This window comes from Eubalaena glacialis, chromosome 6 (assembly GCF_028564815.1).
Source record: "Eubalaena glacialis isolate mEubGla1 chromosome 6, mEubGla1.1.hap2.+ XY, whole genome shotgun sequence".
Lineage (NCBI taxonomy): Eukaryota > Metazoa > Chordata > Mammalia > Artiodactyla > Balaenidae > Eubalaena > Eubalaena glacialis.
The window spans coordinates 96,007,423-96,032,516 of record NC_083721.1 but is presented as its reverse complement, the minus strand read 5'-3'; the positions used below and the strand labels follow the sequence as shown (position 1 = coordinate 96,032,516).

General features: G+C 41.8%; 1 protein-coding gene across 1 annotated transcript in view; it reads right to left on the bottom strand.

Moving 5' to 3' along the window:
* Positions 1-24,361, bottom strand: part of PLD1 (phospholipase D1) — a 202,206-nt gene extending 177,845 nt beyond the window's left edge. The window contains exon 1 of the mRNA XM_061193433.1: positions 24,227-24,361. The gene's annotated coding sequence lies outside the window, so the exon portion shown is untranslated. The remainder of the gene's footprint in view (positions 1-24,226) is intronic.
* Positions 24,362-25,094: the final 733 nt, after the last annotated feature.

Genomic DNA, 25,094 nt, shown 5'->3' with positions numbered 1-25,094 from the left:
TTAAGACAGAGCTGAAAACTCTCCTCGTTTTTATGGGCTTCTGCTTCTGGTTCCGAAAATGTCCATGAATATCTCTATTCTAGCCCTGAAAATCTACTGAATTAAATGTTTCCTCTTTCAGCCTCCCAAGATACATGGATTTCCATTTCCCTTTAAACTACTACTTTTTATTGCCTGAACCATTTTGTCTCTTCCTAAGGAAGCAGATAGTAATTGACTTTTACTCAATGATTCAATCCAATCCCTCAAACTTTTGTTGGCCACTTTTATACAAGCACTTATGAGGAGTGCAGTGGGGAAGACAAAAATGAATAAGACGTGTTCTTACTCAAAGGAGTTTGTAATCCAGTGGGAAAGACAGGGTTGTGCACAAATATACCAATATATGGTGTGATTATTATAATGGAAGAATGAGTCCAGAAGGTTTAAAATATTTGCTATACTCATTTAAAATATATATATATGTGTAGAACACATATCCACAAGATGTTTACATGTACAGTACATAAAATGGAGGAAGAGCAGGTCGACACACTAAGAAAACTATAAGCAAAATGAAGAAAAGCTCAAAAAGAAGTCTATTTACAGATGTAAATATTTTAGAGCTAATGATTAACCCAGACAAACCGATCAACAAATGTATGAGTACCTGTTATATATAAGCCATTTATTTTTTGTACAAATATCTTCTGTACTATTTCAGACAATCAACAACCCTCAAAACATCGATTACAGTCATACTAAAAAGAGACCTTTAAGGGCATCTGATCCAGTCCCCTCCTAAAGAAACCAAGGTCCCACTAGGTTCATTTTCTTATCCAACCTACCTCCCCCGAGAGATCCAGCCACCCTCCTTCCTCCCCAACAACTCAGACTTGAATCCTCAATCTCTCTTGACCTTTCCATCTCCTTCATCCCCAGGAACCAATCAACTAGCAAATCTGTAGCTTCTGCACAAATCCATCCCACAACGACATGCTTCCCACCTTCATGCTCTTCTTGCCTGGAATTCCTAAGCGGCCTAAACACCAGTCATTCCTGAAATCACAATGCCGGAGCTGCCCTTTTTAAGCATGGCTGTGATCATGCTGTTCCCTTGCCGCCAAAATCCAAAAACCAAAAGCATGTTTAGTCTACATTTCCAACTCTCTCATTCTCAATTCCATCTGTTTCTGGTTGTTCCTTGCCCCATACCAACGCTCCAGCCCACCTAGGCTGGATGCTACCCCTACTTGCACATACACTCTGCACTGTCCCTCCCATCAGGAGCTTGGTGTGGTGCCAGCCCCCAAAATGCCCTACCTGTTCAGGCTTTATCCACCTGTCAAGATCCTGCTTAACCTCTCCCTCTTCCATTAAGGCTTCTCAGATCTCCAGCTGGTCATTAATCTTTTGACCCACCTCTCCACACTCCGTTTCCCACTGCACATTACTTGTACTTATTTCACAGTATTTAATCTTTGAATTGTGGTTACAGATGTGTCAGCTAAACCATTAGATCAGTGGTTCTCAGATCGTGGTCCCCAAACCAGCAGCATCAGCAGCATCTGGGAACTTGTTAGAAATGCAGATTCTCCGCTCAGTCAACCTACTGAATCAGAAACTCTAGGGTGAAGCCCAGTACTCTGTTTTGATGAGCCCTCCAGGGGATTCTGAGGCACACTGGAGTCTGAGAACCACTGCACTAGACAGTAAATCCCCCGAGGGCAATGGCGAGGACTAAGATTAATTCATCCCAGCTCCAGAGGCCTGGCCTAAAACAGATAAGAGCACCAGTGGAATTTCCCAAAATAAATTTCCCAGGGTCACACTAAGTTAGCAGCTGAGACAAAACCAGAACTCAGGTTATCCTGAATATCAGACCAGAGTTCTTTGCAGCACGTCCACAGTTTGTGATACGGAATTTAGACTGCTTAAATCCACGCATAAAAAGCTACATGGAATAGGAAATGCACTTACATTACCTAATAATGACGGATTGTACAATAAACAAATCAGGTCATTTTCAATCTGTCATCTTCAAAATGATGAATTAGTTGATCTGGCCGAGAAGGTTTACTTAGAGACGCCCTGTCTGCATGAAGTGAGAAATCCTACAGGAACTGAAGAATAAGCAGTCACTGAATGCATGTTCTTCAAACTTCTTACGGGACTCACTATTAACAAGTAAATTATGCACACAGAATGATTTTTAGAGGCAAACTCAGAAGCTTGTCTTTTTAAAAACACATTATACTATATTGTGGATATCTTCCTTTTGAATGCATATTTTTTAAGTAAGCAGCTTTTGACCAAAACATATGCAAATATCCTAATAATATGAAAAAACTGACATGTACCGGTGTGAATGTTTTTATATTTCTCATTTATTTTGAGCCTCCTATTGACTAAAGTTGGCTAAATTTTTGAGAGTTCATTCCTTTTCTCTCAATCTTTGGAGTTTTTAGAGGCTTATTACTCCTTAAGTGCTGTTCTTTCTTATGAGTTTTGCGATGGCTGTCATGTGAGAATAGTAAAACCCGCTCTCCATTTTTTCATGACTTATTTGTAAAATGATCAATAATAGATAAATGTAAATATCATTGACTCTTAAAATGTGAAACCTAAAGAAACTTTAAAGGGAAGGAAAAAGCACTCAGGCCACTGAATCCAGGTAATACCCACGCTTGCATTGTAAGATTGTCCTACTGTTGTATAATCACGTGGATGAAAAATACTGCCTGCCATATCAGTAAACAAAGGATGTGGCAACCATCGAACCAGCAGCCACTGCAGCTGCCCCCAACTGTGCACCCTGAGGGGATTCAGGATGGAGAAAAGCAGGATACTGGCCCTAGATAGTGAAGATGTATATCAAAGGAATAATATCAATGAGCCCAGACTTTTGCATCTTCCCATACATAGAAAAGCGCTAAATTCATTAACTTGAGATGTCTGGTTTTCTTTAATTAACAGTAATCTTTTGATGTTCCGACTACCCGGTTTTTGTTGCAAACACTCCTATATATCCTGGCTCCTCCCTTACCTCTTCAGAGTAGTCCCTCAGAGCTAGCTGAGAGGCTGTCTTTGGGGCATAAGTCCTCAGTTTTGTCCGCCAAATGAAACAGAATTCTCAACTTTTCGGTTGTGTATTTTTTCCAGTCGACAATCAGCAATACAATAGTAGGAAAGTGAGCTGGATTGAGATCAAAGTGGACTGATTAAAATGCTGAGGGGTGTGATGCAGAACTAAATGATGAGGGTGCTTTCAGGGAATCCGGATCACTTAAACATCCTTTACTAATATAACTCTGAACCCATTTTGGCAGCATTAAGCAATGGATCTACACTTTGAAAAAAATCAAGACTCTATTTCGGGCAACAATGTCCTTCAGGCCTACCCTCTGAGGAGAAGAGGCTCCAGGGTGGCTGGTGAGCCCAGAGACCAATTCAGGACCTGCTTCCAGCTGAGGGGGTCACCATCCTCTCTGCCCCAGAGCTGTGTGCTGTCTCTCTTGCCCTGCACCAGCTCTGGGGGCTATGGTGAAGAGGACCCCAAAGGCAAAGAAGCCCAGGCCTTATCTGAAGCCATGCCCCTCCCTCCCTGCCCCAGACCCAGAGTGGTTGTGAGCCACAACAAAGAAGAGAAATTACATTCATCATTTCTAGTCATTCCTGCTCAAGGAACATATGGTCATTTTAAGTTATGGATAAATTTCATAGCCTTCCTGAGCCACTGGCCCTAGGAAATCAGGGTGTAAGAAAACTTTTACTATATAGAAGTCATCAGATTAAAGGTCTATGACTCAGTGAATCAACAAATAAATTGAGAAAAAAATCCTGGATGGAATCAGGAGTAGGTGTCAACATAGGCACTGGTTTGATGGGGAAGGATGAAAATGAAATGTGTGCTCTGGTTGTGTTAAAATAATTCTAATTACAGCCAATTAAGTGAGGTGCTTATCCTTTATGCTTAACTTGTGCTTAATTACCATGCAGTATAATAATGACTTCTCAACATGTTCTAAATTAATACTGTATCCTTTATTTGATTGTAACAGAAAATTCTTCACACCTATCTAGCCAGATCTCAAGGTCCAGCTCTAGGCATATTACCTGATCTTCCTGGGAACTGACCCATAGGCTAGAGTTTACTTTGCCATTGACGGAGTCAGTCATGCTGGTGATAGAGGCAGAGTAAAGGGACAAAGTAGGTGATTAAATAGTTAATCCCATTAGGGGATTGTAAGTAGAGAAATAAGAATGGGAGACCCCTGTAAGTTAATGATCACTCAAGAAAGCAGGTTTGCTTAACCACAAAACCAAGCAGACTTACTTAGCAACAAAACCATGCAACAGAAGCATGAGACATGCCCCAAAACAATAAAACAATGGTGGAAAGAGACCCACATCCTGCCCAGTGAGGTCAGTAAGTTAATGATTCCTAGGACATGCTCCTCTGCACACACTAAAAACAAAAATATAAGGAAAAGGTGACATTATATTATACTAAAACCTGAAATGATTTACCATATTTTAGTATATGTTACCGCCTTTTTGCTCATTTCCATTGTGCCATGACAGTCCCAGTTTGACCATGTAGGGACAAGAAAACTCCCCTGCCCGATGCGGAGAAGGAGCTGATGACAGAAGCTTGACGTCTACTCAAGAAAGAGGAAGAAGGTGGTCTTCTCCCCCTCCCCACTTTTCCTTTGATTATAAAACTGTAGCCCACTAAGATCTGGGCCTCAGCATTCCCTTGCCCACCCGCTTGTAGGCCTCACAAGCATCCTATTCTAATAAATCACTTCTTATCTATCACTTTGCCTCTCGCTGAATTCTTTCTGCCCTGAGACATAAAGAACCGGAGCTCCTCCTAGCCCCCCACCCTCTGAGATGCATTTCTGCAGTTTCACTGGGATGGGTATCACACTCCATATAGAAGTACTGAGTCCTCAGTGGGGCATCAGAAAAGTAGCGCTGCTTGGGGAATCCACCACACTCTAAGCCACCAACCAACACCTGACTCAGAAGCATCTTCCTGGCCCAAATGGTCTCCAAGTATAATTGTCTACCCACAACTTCAATTAAAAAAAAAAAAAAAAAAAGAGGCACTTGCCTGTGACTAAAAACACTCCCTAAAGTATTTCTGTGTGTATGAACTGGCACAGAAACAAGAACACTGAAAAGCACTGGACTTTAGAACAAAATTGACTAATGAAATACAAGAGAAAATCTAAAACATTAAGAGAAGTAAAGGGAATGAAATATTTTTAGGATCTTTCTTTCCTCTACTTTAAGTCAGTTCAATGAGCATGTTTGGGTCAGCTATACGTTAGACTTTTAAGTGCTTTAAAAAGAGGTGATACTCCCTCTTGCGAGAGCACCAGAATCACAACTAACTGCTAAACAATCATCGACAGGAAGACACTGGAGCTCGCCAAAAAAGATACCCCACATCCAAAGACAAAGGAGAAGCCACAATGAGACGGTAGGAGGGGCACAATCACAATAAAATCAAATCCCATAACTGCTAGGTGGGTGACTCACAAACTGTAGAACACTTATACCACAGAAGTCCACCCACTGGAGTGAAGGTTCCCCACATCAGGCTTCCCAACCTGGGGGTCCGGCAAGGGGAGGAGGAATTCCTAGAGAATCAGACTTTGAAGGCTAGTGGGATTTGATTGCAGGATTTCGACAGGACTGGGGGAAACAGAGACTCCACTCTTGGAGGGCACACACAACGTAGTGTGTGCATCGGGACCCAGGGGAAGGAGCAGTGACCCCATAGGAGACTGAACCAGACCTACCTGCTAGTGTTGGAGGGTCTCCTGCAGAGTTGGGGTTGGCTGTGTCTCACCGTGAGGACAAGGAAGCTGGCAGCAGAAGCTCTGGGAAGCACTCCTTGGCGTGAGCCCTCCCAGAGTCCACCATTAGCCCCACCAAATAGCCGGGGTAGGCTCCAGGGTTGGGTCACCTCAGACCAAACAACTAACAGGGAGGGAACCCAGCCCCACCCATCAGCAGGCAAGCGGATTAAAGTTTTACTGAGCTCTGCCCACCAGAGCAACACCCAGCTCTACCCACCACCAGTCCCTCCCATCAGAAAACTTGCACAAGCCACTTAGATAGCCTCATCCACCAGAGGGCAGACACCAGAAGCAAGAAGAACTACAGTTCTGCAGCCTGTGGAAGGAAAACCACATTCACAGAAAGATAGACAAGATGCAAAGGCAGAGGGCTATGTACCAGATGAAGGAACAAGATAAAACCCCAGAAAAACAACTAAATGAAGTGGAGATAGGAAACCTTCCAGAAAAAGAATTCAGAATAATGATAGTAAAGATGATCCAGGACCTCGGAAAAAGAATGGAGGCAAAGATCGAGAAGATGCAAGAAATGTTTAACAAAGACCTAGAAGAATTACAGAACAGACAAACAGAGATGAACAATACAATAACTGAAATGAAAAATACACTAGAAGGCATCAGTAGCAGAATAACTGAGGCAGAAGAACAGATAAGTGACCTGGAAGACAGAAAGGTGGAATTCACTGCCACGGAACAGAATAAAGAAAAAAGAATGAAAAGAAATGAAGACAGCCTAAGAGACCTCTGGGACAACACTAAACGCAACAACATTCCGATTATAGGGGTCCCAGAAGGAGAAGAGAGAGAGAAAGGACCCGATAAAATATTTGAAGAGATTATGGTCAAAAACTTCCTTAACGTGGGAAAGGAAATAGCCACCCAAGTCCACGAAGCACAGAGAGTCCTATACAGGATAAACCCAAGGAGAAACATGCTGAGACACACAGTAATCAAATTGGCAAAAATTAAAGACAAAGAAAATTACTGAAAGCACCAAGGGAAAAACGACAACGTACGAGGGAACTCCCATAAGGTTAACAGCTGATTTCTCAGCAGAAACTCTACAAGCCAGAAGAGTGGCATGACATATTTAAAGTGATGAAAGGGAAGAACCTACAACCAAGATTACTCTACCTGGCAAGGATCTCATTCAGATTCGATGGAGAAATCAAAAGCTTTACAGACAAGCAAAAGCTAAGAGAATTCAGCACCACCAAACCAGCCCTACAACAAATGCTAAAGGAACTTCTCTAAGTAGGAAACACAAGAGAAGCAAAGGACCTACAAAAACAAACCCAAAACAATTAAGAAAATGGTAATACATATCGATAATTATGTTAAACGTGACTGGATTAAATGCTCCAACCAAAAGGCACAGGTTCACTGAATGGATACAAAAACAAGACCCATATATACGCTGTCTGCAAGAGACCCACTTGAGAACTAGGGAGGGACACATAGAGACTGAAAGTGAGGGGATGGAAAAAGATATTCCATGCAAATGGAAATCAAAAGAAAGCTGGAGTAGCAATACTCATATCAGATCAAATAGACTTTAAAATAAAGAATGTTACAAGAGACAAGGAAGGACACTACATAATGACCAAGGGATCAATCCAAGAAGAAGATATAACAATTATAAATATATATGCACCCAACATAGGAGCACCTCAATACATAAGGCAACTGCTAACAGCTATAAAAGAGGAAATCGACAGTAACACCATAATAGTGGGGGACTTTAACACCTCACTTACACCAATGGACAGATCATCCAAACAGAAAATTAATAAGGAAACACAAGCTTTAAATGACACAATAGACCAGATAGATTTAATTGATATTTATAGGACATTCCATCCAAAAACAGCAGATAACACTTTCTTCTCAAGTGCGCATGGAACATTCTCCAGGATAGATCGCATCTTTGGTCACAAATCAAGCCTCAGCAAATTTAAGAAAATTGAAATCCTATCAAGCATCTTTTCTGACCACAACGCTATGAGATTAGAAATGAATTACAGGGAAAAAACGTAAAAAACACAAACACATGGAGGCTAAACAATACGTTACTAAATAACCAAGAGATCACTGAAGAAATCAAAGAGGAAATCAAAAAATGCCTAGAGACAAATGACAATGAAAACATGACGATCCAAAACCTAAGGGATGCAGCAAAAGCAGTTCCAAGAGGGAAGTTTATAGAGATACACTCCTACCTCAAGAAACAACAAACATCTCAAATAAGCAATCTAACCTTACACCTAAAGGAACTAGAGAAAGAAGAACAAACAAAACCCGAAGTTAGCAGAAGGAAAGAAATCATAAAGATCAGAGCAGAAATAAATGAAATAGAAACAAAGAAAACAATAGCAAAGATCAATAAAACTAAAAGCTGGTTCTTTGAGAAGATATACAAAATTGATAAACCATTAGTCAGACTCATCAAGAAAAAGAGGGAGAGGACTCAAATCAATAATATTAGAAATGAAAACGGAGAAGTTACAACAGACACCACAGAAATACAAAGCATCCTAAGAGGCTACTACAAGGAGCTCTATGCCAATAAAATGGACAACCTGGAAGAAATGGACAAATTCTTAGAAAGGTATGACCTTCCAAGACTGAACCAGGAAGAAATAGAAAATATGAACAGACTAATCACAAGTAATGAAATTGAAACTGTGATTAAAAATCTTCCAACAAACAAAACTCCAGGACCAGATGTCTTCACAGGTGATTTCTATCAAACATTTAGAGAAGAGCTAACACCCATCCTTCTCAAACACTTCCAAAAAATTGCAGAGGAAGAAACACTCCCAAACTCATTCTATGAGGCCACCATCACCCTGACACCAAAACCAGACAAAGATACTACAAAAAAAGAAAATTATCGACCAATATCACTGATGAATAAAGATGCAAAAATCCTCAACAAAATACTAGCAAACAGAATCCAACAACACATTAAAAGCATCATACACCATGATCAAGTGGGATTTATCCCAGGGATGCAAGGATTCTTCAATATATGCAAATCAATAAATGTGATACACCATATTAACAAATTGAAGAAGAAAAACCATATGATCATCTCAATAGATGCAGAAAAAGCTTTTGACAAAATTCAACACCCATTTATGATAAAAACTCTCCAGAAAGTGGGCGTAGAGGGAACCTACCTCAACATAATAAAGGTCATATATGACAAACCCACAGCAAACATCATTGTCAATGGTGAAAAACTGAAAGCATTTCCTCTAAGATCAGGAATAAGACAAGGATGTCCACTCTCACCACTATTATTCAACATAGTTTTGGAAGTCTTAACCACGGCAATCTGAGAAGAAAAAGAAATAAAAGGAATACAAATTGGAAAAGAGGAAGTAAAAGTGTCACTGTTTGCAGATGACATGATACTATACATACAGAATCCTAAAGATGCCACCAGAAATCTACTAGAGCTAATCAATGAATTTGGTAAAGTTGCAGGATACAAAATTAATGCACAGAAATCTCTTGCATTCCTATACACTAATGATGAAAAATCTGAACGAGAAATTAAGGAAACACTCCCATTTACCAGTACAACAAAAAGAATAAAATACCTAGGAATAAACCTACCTAGGGAAACAAAAGACCTGTATGCAGAAAACTATAAGACACTGATGAAAGAAATTAAAGATGATACCAACAGATGGAGTGATATAACATGTTCTTGGATTGGAAGAATCAATATTGTGAAAATGACTATAGTACCCAAAGCAATCTATAGATTCAATGCAATCCCTATCAAATTGCTAATGGCATTTTTTACGGAACTAGAACAAAAAATCTTAAAATTTGTATGGAGACACAAAAGACCCCGAATAACCAAAGCAGTCTTGAGGAAAAAAAACGGAGCTGGAGGAATCAGACTCCCTGACTTCAGACTATACTACAAAGCTACAGTAGTCAAGACAATATGGTACTGGCACAGAAACAGAAATATAGATCAATGGAACAGGATAGAAAGCCCAGAGATAAACCCACGCACCAATGGTCAACTAATCCATGACAAAGAAGGCAAGGATATACAATGGAGAAAAGAGTCTCTTCAATAAGTGGTGCTGGGAAAACTGGACAGCTACTTGTAAAAGAATGAAATGAGAACACTCCCTAACACCATACACAAAAATAAACTCAAAATGGATTAGAGACCTAAATGAAGACCAGACACTATAAAACCCTTAGAGGAAAACATAGGAAGAACACTCCTTGACATAAATCACAGCAAGATCTTTTTTGATCCACCTCCTAGAGTAATGGAAATAAAAACAAAAATAAACAAATGGGACCTAATGAAACTTAAAAGTTTTTGCAAAGCAAAGGAAACTACAAACAAGATGAAAAGACAACCCTGAGAATGGGAGAAAATATTTGCAAACGAATCAACGGACAAAAGATTAATCTCCAAAATATATAAACAGCTCATGCAGCTCAATATTAAAAAAACAAACAACCCAATCCAAAAATGGGCAGAAGACCTAAATAGATATTTCTCCAAAGAAGACATACAGATGGCCAAGAAGCACATGAAAAGCTGCTCAACGTCACTAATTATTAGAGAAATGCAAATCAAAACTACAATGAGGTATCACTTCACACCAGTTAGAATGGGCATCATCAGAAAATCTACAAACAACAAATGCTGGAGAGGGTGTGGAGAAAAGGGAACCCTCTTGCACTGTTGGTGGGAATGTAAATTGATACAGCCACTATGGAGAACAGTATGGAGGTTCCTTAAAAAACTAAAAATAGAATTACCATATGATCCAGCTATGCTACTACTGGGCATATACCCAGAGAAAACCGTAATTCAAAAAGACACACGCACCCCAATGTTCATTGCAGCACTATTTACAATACCCAGGATGTGGAAGCAACCTAAATGCCCATCGACAGACGAATGGATAAAGACGATGTGGTACATACATACAATGGAATATTAGTCAGCCATAAAAAGGAACGAAATTGGGTCATTTGTAGAGATGTGGATGAATCTAGAGACTGTCATACAGAGTGAAGTAAGTCAAAAAGAGAAAAATATCATATATTAACGCATATATGTGGAACCTAGAAAAATGGTACAGATGAACCAGATTGCAGGGCAGAAATTGAGACACAGATGTAGAGAACAAACGTATGGACACCAAGGGGGGAAAGTGGCGGCGGGGTGGGGATGGTGGTGTGCTGAATTGGGAGATTGGGATTGACATGTATACACTAATATGTATAGAATGGATAACTAATAAGAACCTGCTGTATAAAAAAATAAATAAAATTCAAAAATTCCAAAAAAAAAAAAGGTGAGATACAAGTTTACATACAGTTTATTAAATTATATGCTTTAGTAGAGAAAAAAACTGCACATAGGAGATTGGTTGTAGAAAACAGAAGGCGTAGAAGACTGACGGGGGGGATTTCTGTAACAAATCTACCATTTTTCCAGCAGCGAGAAGAATAGTACCTTGAGTAGCTTTTTCAAAGTTTCTATTTAAGAAAAATCTGAAGAAGAAAAGGACAAAAATTATTCCTAAATCCCTGTATGTTATTATACTTCCTAAGGAGTTTTAGGAAGACAGATGAGTGTAAATCGCCATATAGGTGATCTCAGCAATAATTCAAAGTACTGAGTGCAAACTCAGTACACAATGGGGGGAAGAAATACCTTTGACCTCTACCACCCCCCAAAAAACATAAATATTTATATCTTAATTTCACTGCTGCAAAAAATAATGAAAAAAAAATGATTAAGTCCTAAGTGGTAATTTGCTTTTTATTGCCCCAGATAAATAAATGCATAAATAGGATATTTAAAAGAAAAATAGAGGGAAAGATAAATATATGTATATTTATTTTTATATAAATAATTATTACATATAATAACATTATATAGAAAACTATATATATAACTATATATATATATGAACAATATTTTTTAACATTTTAAAACAGCAGAATGTTTTTGTTTGAATACAACCTTTAAAAAGCCAAATATAAGTAAATAACATGGTACTGGATTATAACCCACAGTTTAAGATAAATATCCACGAGTCCATACGATATATATATATAATTGAATAACTAAACAAGTGGGGATGAAAAGACAAATCTGCCATGCAGAAGAATTCCAAATCATTTATGCAGCTGCTTGTCCCTACCGAAGAAGTTGAGCAGAACTCACCATCTCAATAGCGTGGGCTGTGCGGAGTGACCTCCTTCCAAAGAGTACAGTATTGAGAGTGGGGGAAAGGGTAACTTCACAGTGGAGGAACCTTCCAAACACTCCCTCAGCCAGGTGATCAAAGTCAACATCACTAGTGATAAGTCATGTTGTTGGTGTGTACTCTTGACATGATGTGATGAGACCATCTCTGTGGTCTTCCTCTCAAAACTCATAACCCCAGTCTATTCATGAGAAAAACATCATGAAAATTCTAATTGAGGGACATTGCACGTGATACCTATGGGGTACCTAACCAGTACCCCTTTAAACAGTCAAGGTCATCAAAAACATGGAAAATCTGAGAAAGTGTCATAGCCCAGAGGAGCCTAAGGACACATGACAACTAAATGTAACATGGTATCCTGGATGGGATCCTGGAATAGAAAAAGGACATTAGAGAAAACTGAGGAAATCTGAATAAAGTATGGACTTTAATAATAATGCATTAGTATTGGTTCTTTAATTACAACAAATGTGCCATCCCAGTGTAAGTTGTTAGTAAGATAGGAAACCATAGTTTACCCTGTATACCATCTTTGCAACTTTTCTATAAACCTTAAACAAAAAGTTTATTTTTAAAAAGGTAAATATACAAAATCATGTTTTTTTAATGAGATGCTTTTATTAAAAGTGGAGTTCAGAGAAGCTCCAGAGCCCTGCTCTCTATATCTCTGACCCTAGGGACTTCCCTGGTGGTCCAGTGGTTAAGACTCCACACTCCCAATGCAGCCGGTCCTGGTTCGATCCCTAGTCAGGGAACTAGAGCCCGCATGCATACCGCAACTAAAAGATCCCTCATGCCGCAACTGAAGATCTCGAGTGCCACAAATGAGACCCGGAGCAGCCAAATAAATAAATAAATAAATATTTTTTAAAAAATCTTAAAAAAATAAATATCTCTGACCCCACCCGCTGCTCCAATCCTAGCTTGCCCCTCTGAAACCCAGAGCAGTTTGAAATCACTATCACGAAAAACTGGGACAAGTTACCATTACAAAACACCAGCCCATTTCAGGCAGCCTAGCAGCACTGAGCTGCATGACTTCAGCTGACTGTATTAGACCACAAGCTCTATGTGGGAACCACATCTTAGCCACACAAGCCCATGCTGAGCACCCTGTTGGCATCAAAACACTCTGCTGACAAACTCACCGGCACCAGCATGAGCAGCGCCATTGCAAACACAAGGTGATGGCTTTCACTGCCAGCCCTACAGGCCTTACCTGGCCACAGATCTGCAAAAATTACTTCCCCATTAGTCAAGTCTGTTCCCTGTGAGATCAGACAGGACAAACCTCTCCAACATGCCCTTCTGGCCTCCTGGAGTCTTACAGAGTGATGCACACTCCCCCTCACCCCCATCACCCCACCCAAACACCACCTCCGGTAGAACTCAAAAAAGGAGGGAAACAGGAGATTCCGAAAATCGATCAGGTTTATTTTATACTGCTTTCATGTTTAACTGATCCATTTTATCACAGATTAATCACCCACAGGACAAATGGGTACAGCTGAATCAAGCCCTTACATGCTCTCTGCAAATGAAAGTTAACATTCACACAGAGAGCTACAGATTTTGTTTCCCATCAGTTGAGAGTGGCCATTGTTCCAAATGGCAGTAGTATCGCAGCAATGAATCACTGTCATGAAAGTAACATCTGTGGAGTCAGGAAAGAACTATTACGAAAACAGATGAATCACTTGGGAACCCAGGGTTCACACTAACATCACATACTTATGTAGCAGTTTGGAGAGGCATTCATCTTACAAGTAATTAGTGAGCACCCACTACATGCCAGGCAAATCCCAGCTCTCATGGAGCTTATGTTCTTATGTAGGAAACTCAATATTTAAGAAAACAAGACATGAAGAAAAATTCATAGTGATAAGCGCTGGGGTGAAAATCACCCACGGTAAAATGCTAGGATGATGAGGCTGTGGGCGAGGTAATACGGACGGATCGGGGAGGCAGATCTGATGGTCGGGAAAGACTTGCCAGACAGGTAACGTTTGAACTTTTTGTCACTGACCGAAATGTCAAAGAGATGCAAGCCATGCAAAGACTTGGGAGAAGGGTGTTCCTGGCAGAGGGAACGGCACAATGCAAAGGCCCTAAAATGGAACCAGGTTGGTGTGTTCCAGAAATAAAAACCTCCTGACAATCCCCAGAGATGGGCAACTGTAGTTCAGAAAGGTGAAATCCGAGGCCAACGTGGAAATAAACCCAGCACAGCCGACTGCCCTGCTAGTCTCCAAGCACCACGCAGAGCTGTGTCCTTAGCTGGGAAGCTAGGCCCCAAAAGAACTGAGTGCGGGGAATCAGGCCCTCATCTGAGAAAGAGGTTCATGGGGCAAAGAGGCAGCCTCTGAAAGCTGTTTCACAGGAAGAGAATTTGAGGCCAAACATAAAAATCAAGACTCCTGTGCAATGTGGCCAGGGCCCAGCAGCCCAAATGACTTGATACTATACAGGGCACATGAGGCCCCAGGGCTGGGCAGCAAGGGCCCACAAGGGCCAAGCAGGTGCACGGGAGGATCGTCAAAATTCCAAGGGAACTTAACTATATACTGCACCAAGTCTCCCCCAGCCCAAGAATCCCAATTTAGTAGGTATGTGACAGAACCTGGGAATCTGAATTTAAATAAGTTCCCAGGTGATTCTGTTTAGCCAGACCTTAGAATGACTGTGATTGGGAGTGAAGAGAGGGCAAGCTTGTCCTGGAGGGCAAAGTTGAGTCTGAAGAATCCTATGTCTACAAACGAATAGAATCAAGGATTGAAGTGAATGCAGTAAAAGCATTTGGTATAACTCAGTGTCCATTCATAATTTTAAAAATTATTTAAAAAGAAAAAGGGAAGTAAAATTTTATAGTCTAATAAAGATTATCTTAAAAATGTATAGCTTATATCATTTATGGAGAATTTGAAAGTATTCTCCTAGGAATAGGAATGAAACAAGATTGTCAGCTATTACCACTTATATTCAATGCCATTATAGATGTCATATTTAATGCAATTAAACAAGAAAAAGAAAAAAATCTTATACAAGTTGGGAAGAAAAAAATAAAGTGAATGCAGTTGAAATTAAAAAATATATATATGAAACCAAAACTGTACCAGCTAATAGGAAAATACAGTTAAGAACATTGTGTAACTAGGTGTATTCCTTTCCCTCCAACCACATCTCCAAATTCAGGAGACATTACCTTTGTTTTCAATATAATGTATTCAGTGTAAGTTTAAAATCTAAACTTAGGCTATATGATGTTTCATAATGTCATGTTTAACACTGGCTCATGAAATTCCTGAAAATTTAAAACCAGCTCTCAGCATGAGCCAGTTCCAGCGTACCACTGGCAAAAGCTTTTAAAAAAAACAGTCCACTGCCTTTCCTTTCCTTTCCCTCTTCAGGTCTTAGTCTTCTCTTCCCTACAATCAATGTACAGCCTTCACATCTGCTCCTAGGAGCCCCACGGTTCCAGCTGCTGAGGGGCAGCTGGTGCCAGGAGGTGGGCAGGGAGGGGGATGGGAGGAAGCAGCTGGCTCACTGGCCCCATCTAGGAATCATCAAGAATGGCTGTGCTTGGGATGTTTTACATACTGGGATTTCACACAAGAGCTCATTCAGAAAAGCAGCTCTTGGGGGCAGGGCGGGGAACAGTAACGACAATGTTTTTCTTCAAGTGTGAAAAGTGCTGGTCTAGGTTATTGACACACAGTCTACACATCCATCCATGATCGTGCAGATATGTGTTACCCACAACCCAATAAAGCTGGTGGTGCCAGCGATGCCCTCCTCCAATCTAATGTGAAGCTAAAGAACGTGATGGGAGGGATATTTTTCCAACACAGCACAAGCTAGTTCACTCTTACCTTGAGAGTACACTCTATTCTTAATTCTAAATACATTTTAAAAATACACCTCGGAGCTTCCCTGGTGGCACAGTGGTTGAGAGTCTGCCTGCTAATGCAGGGGACACGGGTTCGAGCCCTGGTCTGGGAGGATCCCGCATGCCGCGGAGCGACTGGGCCCGTGGGCCACAACTGCTGAGCCTGCGCGTCTGGAGCCTGTGCTCCGCAACAGGAGAGGCCGTGATGGTGAGAGGCCTGCGCACCGCGATGAGGAGTGGCCCCCGCTTGCCACAACTAGAGAGAGCCCTCGCACAGAGACGAAGACCCAACACAGCCAAAAATAAATAAATAAATAAATAAATAAATAAATAAATAAGTTAAAAAAAGAAACAAAAACAAAAAACTAAATGGGAAGCATCTCTTTAAAAAAAAAAAAAAAATACACCTCTATACAGACACTCCTTGGTAAAGAGCGATGAATCCTGCTTCACCTACTAAATGCCATGCTATGCTTATAAATTAAGAAAAATCAAATTTTCTACCTAATGTCAAAACACATACCCAAAAAGTATGATTGTCAACGGCATACAGTCCATTCTCCCAAGTTGTAACCAGCTCTGCTGCCAGAAGTCTTCCTTCTACTTCTCATCACTGGGGTCTCATGGAATGCCATTCTCACTCAAAATTCCTCCTGGGCAAAATTAATTTCTCCCTCGTCCACATTCCCATAGGGTCCCACCTCCATGTCTCCTCCAGCAGTGATTCCAGTTTGCTTGGTTATTTATGGATGTCACTCCTGCTGGATTTGGGGTGGAGCAGGGAGGGCGATGTGAAAGAGGGGAACCTAACATTTATTGCATCATTTCTATGTTCCAGGCTCTACGCTAAATGCTTTACAGGCATCGTTTCCTGTAGTCCTCACAATAATCCTGTGAGATAGGTACTATTTTTTTTAAATTAATTAATTAATTAAATTTTTTTTTTTTTTTTGTCTGTGTTGGGTCTTCGTTTCTGTGCGAGGGCTTTCTCTAGTTGCGGCGAGTGGGGGCCACTCTTCATCGCGGTGCGCGGGCCTCTCACTATCGTGGCCTCTCTCGTTGCGGAGCACAGGCTCCAGACGCGCAGGCTCAGTAGTTGTGGCTCACGGGCCTAGTTGCTCCGCGGCATGCGGGACCCTCCCAGACCGGGGCTCGAACTCGTGTCCCCTGCATTAGCAGGCAGATTCTCAACCACTGCGCCACCAGGGAAGCCCAGGTACTATTTTTATCCCAATTCTACAGATAGGTATAGGGGATTTTTAAGTTACTTGGCTCAGGCTACATGGTGCTAGAGTCCTCAGGATCTGAATCCTAGCTCTCTGGCTCCTAGGACAAGGCCTGTGGTCATTATTCCTTCTAGTGAGGAACCTGTGGGGCTCAACTGTGTCTTACTGTTATTAACCTTACTTGCTTTACAAGACCCGCTTTGCTTTGTCACTGTCTCATCACCCTGCATTTCCAGCCAACACACTGGCAGCTTGGGGTTGGGACTGTGGTGAGGTGAGGGTTAGGGTTAAAAATCTTTGCTCTGTGTTCCTAGCTTTGAAATATTTAGCATCTACAATATCCTATCAGGTGATTTTTTTTTTTTTCCTTAGGATAATAGGATTCTGGAACCTGCATCTCAGTCCACTGCTACCTCCCCAATATACTTATTTCAAAGGACTCTTTCATCAGAATTTAGGTAGAAAACACTGCAGGAAAAGGACAATAAAATGAGTACAGCTGCTAATTCAAAATGCCACAGACTGTCCACTCCACATCTATAAATTTATTTCTAAAAATAGTTAAATGGCACAGCAGAACAAATAAATAAGTAAAACATTCACTATAAAAACCTTCTTTTCGGGAAATATTTACATATTTTGAATAATGAATCACACCATCTTGCTTTATCCTCTAAATGCACCCTTTGATTCTGCTCACACTTATTGAACACTACAATGGACAGTGGCAAAAACACAGTCTGTGACCTCTCACAAGGAAGATGGGTGATAAAATAATTGCAAACCCAGTGATTCTAATATCATGCTATATGTAAAATTCATTCATATAAAACTAGTGTAAACAAAAACAGACTAGGTTGGTATGAAGATCCTAAGCAGGGGCTAAAAGTTCCCTGGTATCTCCTTGTCCACATGCTTTCTTGATTAGCAATAGTTTTAAGCAACACTAAGATCACTTCAAGATAAAGACCTGAATGTAAGACCTGAAACTGTAAAACTCCTAGAAAAAAAACATAGGCAGTATGCTCTTTGACAATGGTCTTAGCAATATCTTTCAGGATATGTCTCCTCAGGCAAGGGCAACAAAAGCAAAAATAAACAAGTGGGACTACTTCAAACCAAAAAGCTTCTGAACAGCAAAGGAAGCCATCAACAAAACAAAAAGACAACCTACTAAATGGGAGAAGATATTTGCAAATCATATATTCAATATGGGGTTAATATTCAAAATATATAAAGAACACATATAACTCAACAACAAAAAAACAAACGACCCAGTTTAAAAATGAGCAGAGGAGATGAATAAACATTTTTCCAAGAAGACATACAGATGGCCAACAGGCACATGAAAAGATGTTCAACATCACTAATATTAGGGAAATCCAAATCAAAACCACAATGAGATATCACCTCATGCCTGTTAGAATGGCTATTATCAAAAAGGCAAGAAATAACAAGTGTTGGTGAAGATGTGGAGAAAAGGGAACCCTCAGTGCACTTTTGGTGGGACTGTAAATTGGTGCAGCCACTTTGGAAAACAGTGTGGAGGTTCCTCAAAAAATTAAGACTAGAACTAACTACCATATGATCCAGCTCTCCCATTTATGGCATTTATCCGAAGAATACAAAACACTAATTAAAAAAGATATATGCACCCTATGTTCATTGCAGCATTATTTATAATAGCCAAGATATGAAAACAACCAAAGTGCCCATCAATGAATGAATGGATAAAAAAGATGTGGTATATACAATGGAATATAACTCAGCCATAAAAAAGATGAAATCTCACCATTTGCACAATATAAATGGACCTTGAGGGTATTATGCTAAGTGAAATAAGTCGGAGAAAAACAAATACTATATGATATCACTCATTTGTGGAATATAAAAAAAACAAACAAAAGAGCAAAAAAAAGAACAAACCTACCAAAGCAAACCAAACACGTAGATACAGAGAACAGAGCAGTGGTTGCCAGAGGAGAAGGGCCAGGCTTTGGTGGGGGAGGGTGAAATGGGTAAAGGGGGTCAACTCTATGGAGACAGATGGAAACGAAATTTTGGTGGCTGTAGTGTATACAGAAGTAGAAATATACTGTTGTACACATGAAACTTACATAATGTTATAAATCTATGTAACCTCAAAAAAATAATAATAAATAAATAATCACTTCAAGATACACCAAAGGAAAGATAATTCTCAACTACATTTGACATTTCAAAGGGCACTGTTAAGAGGAACCACATGGAAGCCCGGGCTTGTGTAAAGAGCTGGCAAAGGTTTCAGCACCCTGTCTTCCCCGGTGCTGACTCCTCTCTCCCTCTCCACCACCTTCCCTTTCCCATGTTTATTCTTTATTCTCCTTTATCCAAATGTACTTACTCTCTGCAAAAGACTACTTTGAAAAAAATCACTGTTGAATATTGAACTTTGATTTTCCTGTCCTTAATATAAAGTTTGTCAGTTTATGCCCTTAGAAGTCTCTCCCTCTCTCAACAAAAGAGCCCACCAAACAAAGTTATTTTTATTTCCATGTTGCTCTTGGCTCATTTTCTTTTGTGCGTCAGAGGCTTTCAAAAGGTTCCCAACTCTAGATCCAAAAAGCTTAAAAAATGATTGAGTACAGGATAAAAGATTCCTCTCATCCAGAGGGGAGCCTGAGGTCATAGGTAGGCATCACCAGCAGCTGGGGAAAGAATCCGGGGTTCTGAAGCCCTGAGCAGCAAGACTTTCCAGGACCCACAGTCGGCCACAAGCTTCTGCCCCATCTGCCCGGAACATAGCCCAGGACTTTATTTAGCAGATTAGCTCTGGAATGGTCATAATGATTATTAAAATGTTGAAGCGTTTCCCCCCGACTGGCAAATACTGCCCCCCACCAAAATACACACCTTGGCCGCCCCAGGCCCTCTCAGGATCCCTGTCCCAAACTCCTTACAATCAAGAGGCAAGGAGACCTGTAGAAAGTCTCCAGGACCCTGCCCCAGTGCTCACAGAGCTGGACATAACCACACTCCACTTTAATTTCCTCTACTGAAAAATAAGGGCATTGAACTGATTCTCTGAGTTGTACTTTGATTGCAATTATGTCAAATTATTTATCTCTGAGGACTAGGACAAGATAGGAATATAACAATATGAAAAAAGTTCATCTGTTAGGAGGGTGGAATCTCGGGTTATATTTTTCTGATGAGACAGCAGTGCCAAAACCCTGGGTTCAGGATGCCTGGGATGGAACCCCAGCTCTGCCATGGGCTAGTTGTATAATCTCGCTGTGCCTCAAATTATCTCATCTATAAAATGGGGATGGTAGGACTATTACCTACTTCACAGGGTTGTTTTGAGAATAAAATGTACTCATGTTTGTAAAACGCTTAGAATAGTACCTAGCGCACAGTAAGCACCTTTAAGTGTTGATTAAATAAGCAAATCATGTTATTCTGTCCCAGAATGTTTGTTCAATAAATTCAAAAATTAAGCAACTTTCACAACACAAAGGAAAAAAATAACTGTGACAGTATGAAACACTTACATATCCATATACTGTTGTTTAAAAACCCAGCACTAAAACATCTGAGATCCAGATTTTACACTGCACTGTGAATTTAGGGAAACTAACACATTGGAAGGCATTTCCACTGCAGCATGAGATATGATTTGTACCACTCCTTTTCTAATCAGCAATGTCACAGGCTTATGGGAAATTCAGGTTACAAGTTTCTCATTTTAACCCTGCAAAAACATTTACCCACACCCTGGTGGGAGAATACATTTTATTTTGTGGTGCTAAGACTTAAAGGATTATAAACATAAAACCAGGCCTCGCACAGCTACAGCTTCTCTCGCGGACACAATGACTCAAACTAAGAGTTTAAAGGGCCATATCTTATGTGCTGGGTCCTCTGGCATCAATCTTTAAAAACACCTAGAGTGGAAAAGAAACTGCTACACCTAGCAGCTAGCTTGATCAAAACTCCTTTTAGGGGACTTCCCTGGTGGCGCAGTGGTTAAGAAGCCACCTGCCAATGCAGGGGACACAGGTTTGATCCCTGGTCTGGGAAGATCCCACATGCCGCAGAGCAACTAAGCCCGTGCGCCACATCTACTGAGCCTGCGCTCTAGAGCCCACGAGTCACAACTACTGAGTTCGCGAGCCACAACTACTGAGCCTGCATGCCACAACTACTGAAGCAAGCACGCCTAGAGCCCGAGCTCCAAAACAAGAGAAGCCACAGCAATGAGAAGCCCGAGCACCTCAACGAAGAGTAGCCCCCGCTCGCCACAACTAGAGAAAGCCCGAGCGCAGCAACGAAGACCCAACTCAGCCAAAATTAAATAAATAAATAAATTTATATTAAAAAAAGAACATTAAAAAAAAAAGCAAACTCCTTTTAGTTACTAAAAGGCTGCCACAACCTGAGCTCAAGCATAATTCAGAAACATGCTACTGCACTGTAAGGAGACAAAAGTATTTCATTTTTCTGTCAGAGATTAAGGAGAGGAAACTATCAACAATAACTCCAGGGAATTCCCTGATGGTCCAGTGGTTAAGACTCAGAGCTCTCACTGCCCAGGGTGCGGGTTCAATCCCTGGTCCGGAAACTAAGATCCCACAAGCTGCCTGGTGTGGCCAAAAAAACCCAAAATCAAAACAAAACCAAAAAACTCCCTTACCTGTTTCTCCCACTTAATAGCTAAACCTTACAGTACCTTTACACACAAATTTAAATAGCTCACGAGTTTATCCTCATAGAGTAATGTATTAGACCTTTCCTGATGGAGGTAAGATTTACTAAACACAGTCTGGCTACAGCTTTTCAATTTTCTTCTTTAAAAGTGAATTTCTCTAAAGCTATGAGAAGGAACTCAAACTTTGCTTAGTGAGAAAACTAAAGCTTGCATTACAATCATTATCATTAAAATGTTATTAAAACCCTAAAAAAAATGAAAAGAGTTTTGTGGAGGGATAGTGGTGATGGTAACACAATAATATAAAAGTACTTAATGACACTGAACAGTATACCAAAAAATAGTTAAAATGAGGACTTCCCTGGTGGCGCAGTGGTTAGGAATCCGCCTGCCAATGCAGGGGACACGGGTTCGAGCCCTGGTCTAGGAAGATCCCACATGTCGTGGAGCAGCTGGGCCCCTGCGTCACAACTGCTGAGACTGCACTCTGGTGCCCGCGAGCCACAACTGCTGAGCCCGTGTGCCTAGAGCCCGTGCTCCGCAACAGGAGAAGCCACCGCAGTGAAGAGTGGACCCCGCTCTCCACAACTGAGAGGGCCCATGCGCAGCAATGAAGACCCAATGCAACCAAGAATAAATAAATAAATTTATTTTAAAAAAAAAGTTAAAATGACAAATTTTATGTTATGTGTATCTTAGCACAATAAAAATAAAGTGAAATAAAATAACTAAAAAAAACCCTGTAAGACTTAAAGGTAAATGAAATTTATAACAAATGATTTTCAATTAAGAAACACACATTTAGTAAACAGACAACTTCTAAGGAGCAGGGTCCCCCACGACCTAGTTGTAAGTGCGTCAACAAGCCTAAATGAGTGTTAGACAGCACTTCTCGCCATGGTTCACAAATATTCTGACATCAGGGACAAACATGGTAAAGACACACTTTCCTCAAAGCCTTAACTACTCACACTTTTTATATGGATTGTGAATAATACTAGATCCTGAGAAGACAGGCTGGGAGCTCAGACAATTAGTGAAAAGATCCTCAAACAACATTTAAAGGCTGTGTACAAATTCAAGCTAAAAGCCTGTGTACAATTCACTTGTATGTATGTTATCACAAAACATTTAATACTATTAAAAATTTAATAAGAATTTAAGAAATTCTTATTCAAATAGGCAGTGTGTAATTGTGGAGCCTGTTAATAGTTCAAGCTGCAGATTCTTTCCATTCTTTACACTTTCACTGCACCACCTTAACTGGCCATTTAACACAGCACAGAGGTCTCTGGATACCTGGTCTCCCCAAAGCCCTGAGAAAGCACTCAAAGGGCGATCTAAACTGCAACAGGCAGGCCTGGCAGATAAAGTTAAGGAACTCCTCATTCTGGGGAAAAACCTAGCGATAATCAAATGCAGAAACCCTTATGGTCAGGAAGAATCTACTTGCGTTTAGTACTTCACAGAGGAAGTAAAGAAGGCAATAATCGGAGACTAGGAGAAGGAGCAAATATAGGCGTGGCGGTAGCTCTGGACTGATTCTACAAGGGTAGTTCTGAAGGGCTTAACGAAATCCTATTCAAGGCTTGGAGCACCACGCTCTTGGATCTGAGACCTAAGTCCCACATACCTGGAGCTGGAGCGAGAAAAACAAGTCCCTTCACACACGCCCAGCTCCTTGCCCCCCACCTTGCCCTGCCCGACCCCGGCGTCATCACTTCGTGGGCGCCGCAGCGGGCAGCTGTGTGGCCACACGCCCGGGACCGTGCATCTGGCGGGCTGGGCTCCAAGCCTCGGAACGCAGCACTTCCTGGTTGGTCCGGGATGCCGGTCCCATCGCGCCCGCCATCCCGGTCATCCCATAGCGCACGCGAACCCTCGGCCGCGCAAAATGACCTGGGGTCACCGGACACACTGTACTGGGGGCCCCCGCGGCGAGGGAGATGGGCACATCCTGCAGAGGACGCCCCCAACTTCGGCCCGGAGCCAACGCGGCTCCGCGCGCCAGACAGCCGCCCGCCCCGGCAAAAGTGAGCGCCGAAGTTGTCAGCGTCGACTCTGCAGGAACCCGGGACGAAGGCGTGCACAGGAGGACCCCGGAGGCTGCCAGGGAGGCCGCTCCCGCGAGGCCGCACGGAGCTGGCGCCCGCCGCCGACGCCACTGCCAAGGTTCCGTCCAAGTTGGGCGGGGAGCGGCCAGCTGCCCGGGGCTGGCGGGAGGAGGGACGGAGCGCGAGAGCACCGGAAACCGGCTCCCGCGGGAGCTCTGCGCGCCCCAGCCGCGGCGCGGCTCCTACCTGTGGGGCGAGGGCGGCCGACTGCGGGAACCTGCGCGCTGGCGGCGGATTCTCGGGGCTCGGGCGCAGCTGGCACCGCTGGAGGCAGGGGAGGGGGGAAGGAAGGAGGGCCTGAGTGGGGACCGCGCCGTCGCCCGGAACTCGGCACCGGGATTCGCGCTGGCCCGGGAGGGGTGGGGCGAGGTGGTGTTGGTCCGGGTGCGTCGCGGCGCAAGCTGGCCGCCATCGCTGGGCAGGAGGTCTCCGGCCACTGGGCCTCTCTCCTGGTCCCTGTTTCTGATTCTCTCTTCTCCCAGAGTTTCAGAACTCAACCGCATTAACCTAGGGAACGTTCACTAGCATTTTTATTATTATTTTCAGGTACTCTTGAGCCGCCAAGGGCCCAGACACTGTTGTAGGAGCTTTGCCTAGATTATCTTATCCTTCTCTATCGCAGCTGGTAGCCAGAATTGGTCTATTTTACAAGTAGTGGAGAAGAGCCAAAAAGTGTAATAACGTGCCTGGGGTGACGCAATTAAGAAGTAGGAGCTTCGTTGATGTCATCCATAAGGCTTCTTCCAACTCCCTGGCGGTAAGTGTTATCACTAATTTACAAGCAAAGGAAACTGAGACTCAGAAAAGTGAAGTAACCAGCCTAAGGTCACCCAGTCAAGAACGAAGGAGACTAGAATTTGTGTCTTGATGTCTTTGAAACTCAAGCTGGGTATAATTCAGGAATCTTGGTATAAAATAATAAACCAGGAGTAAAACATGGAAAATTTCCCATTCCACCCACGGAACTGTCCAAATACAGCGATTTTGATGTCCACTTAGAACAAAGTCTTAAGAAAAAAAAAAGAACCAGTTGTCATGTGGCTTGACTAGCAGC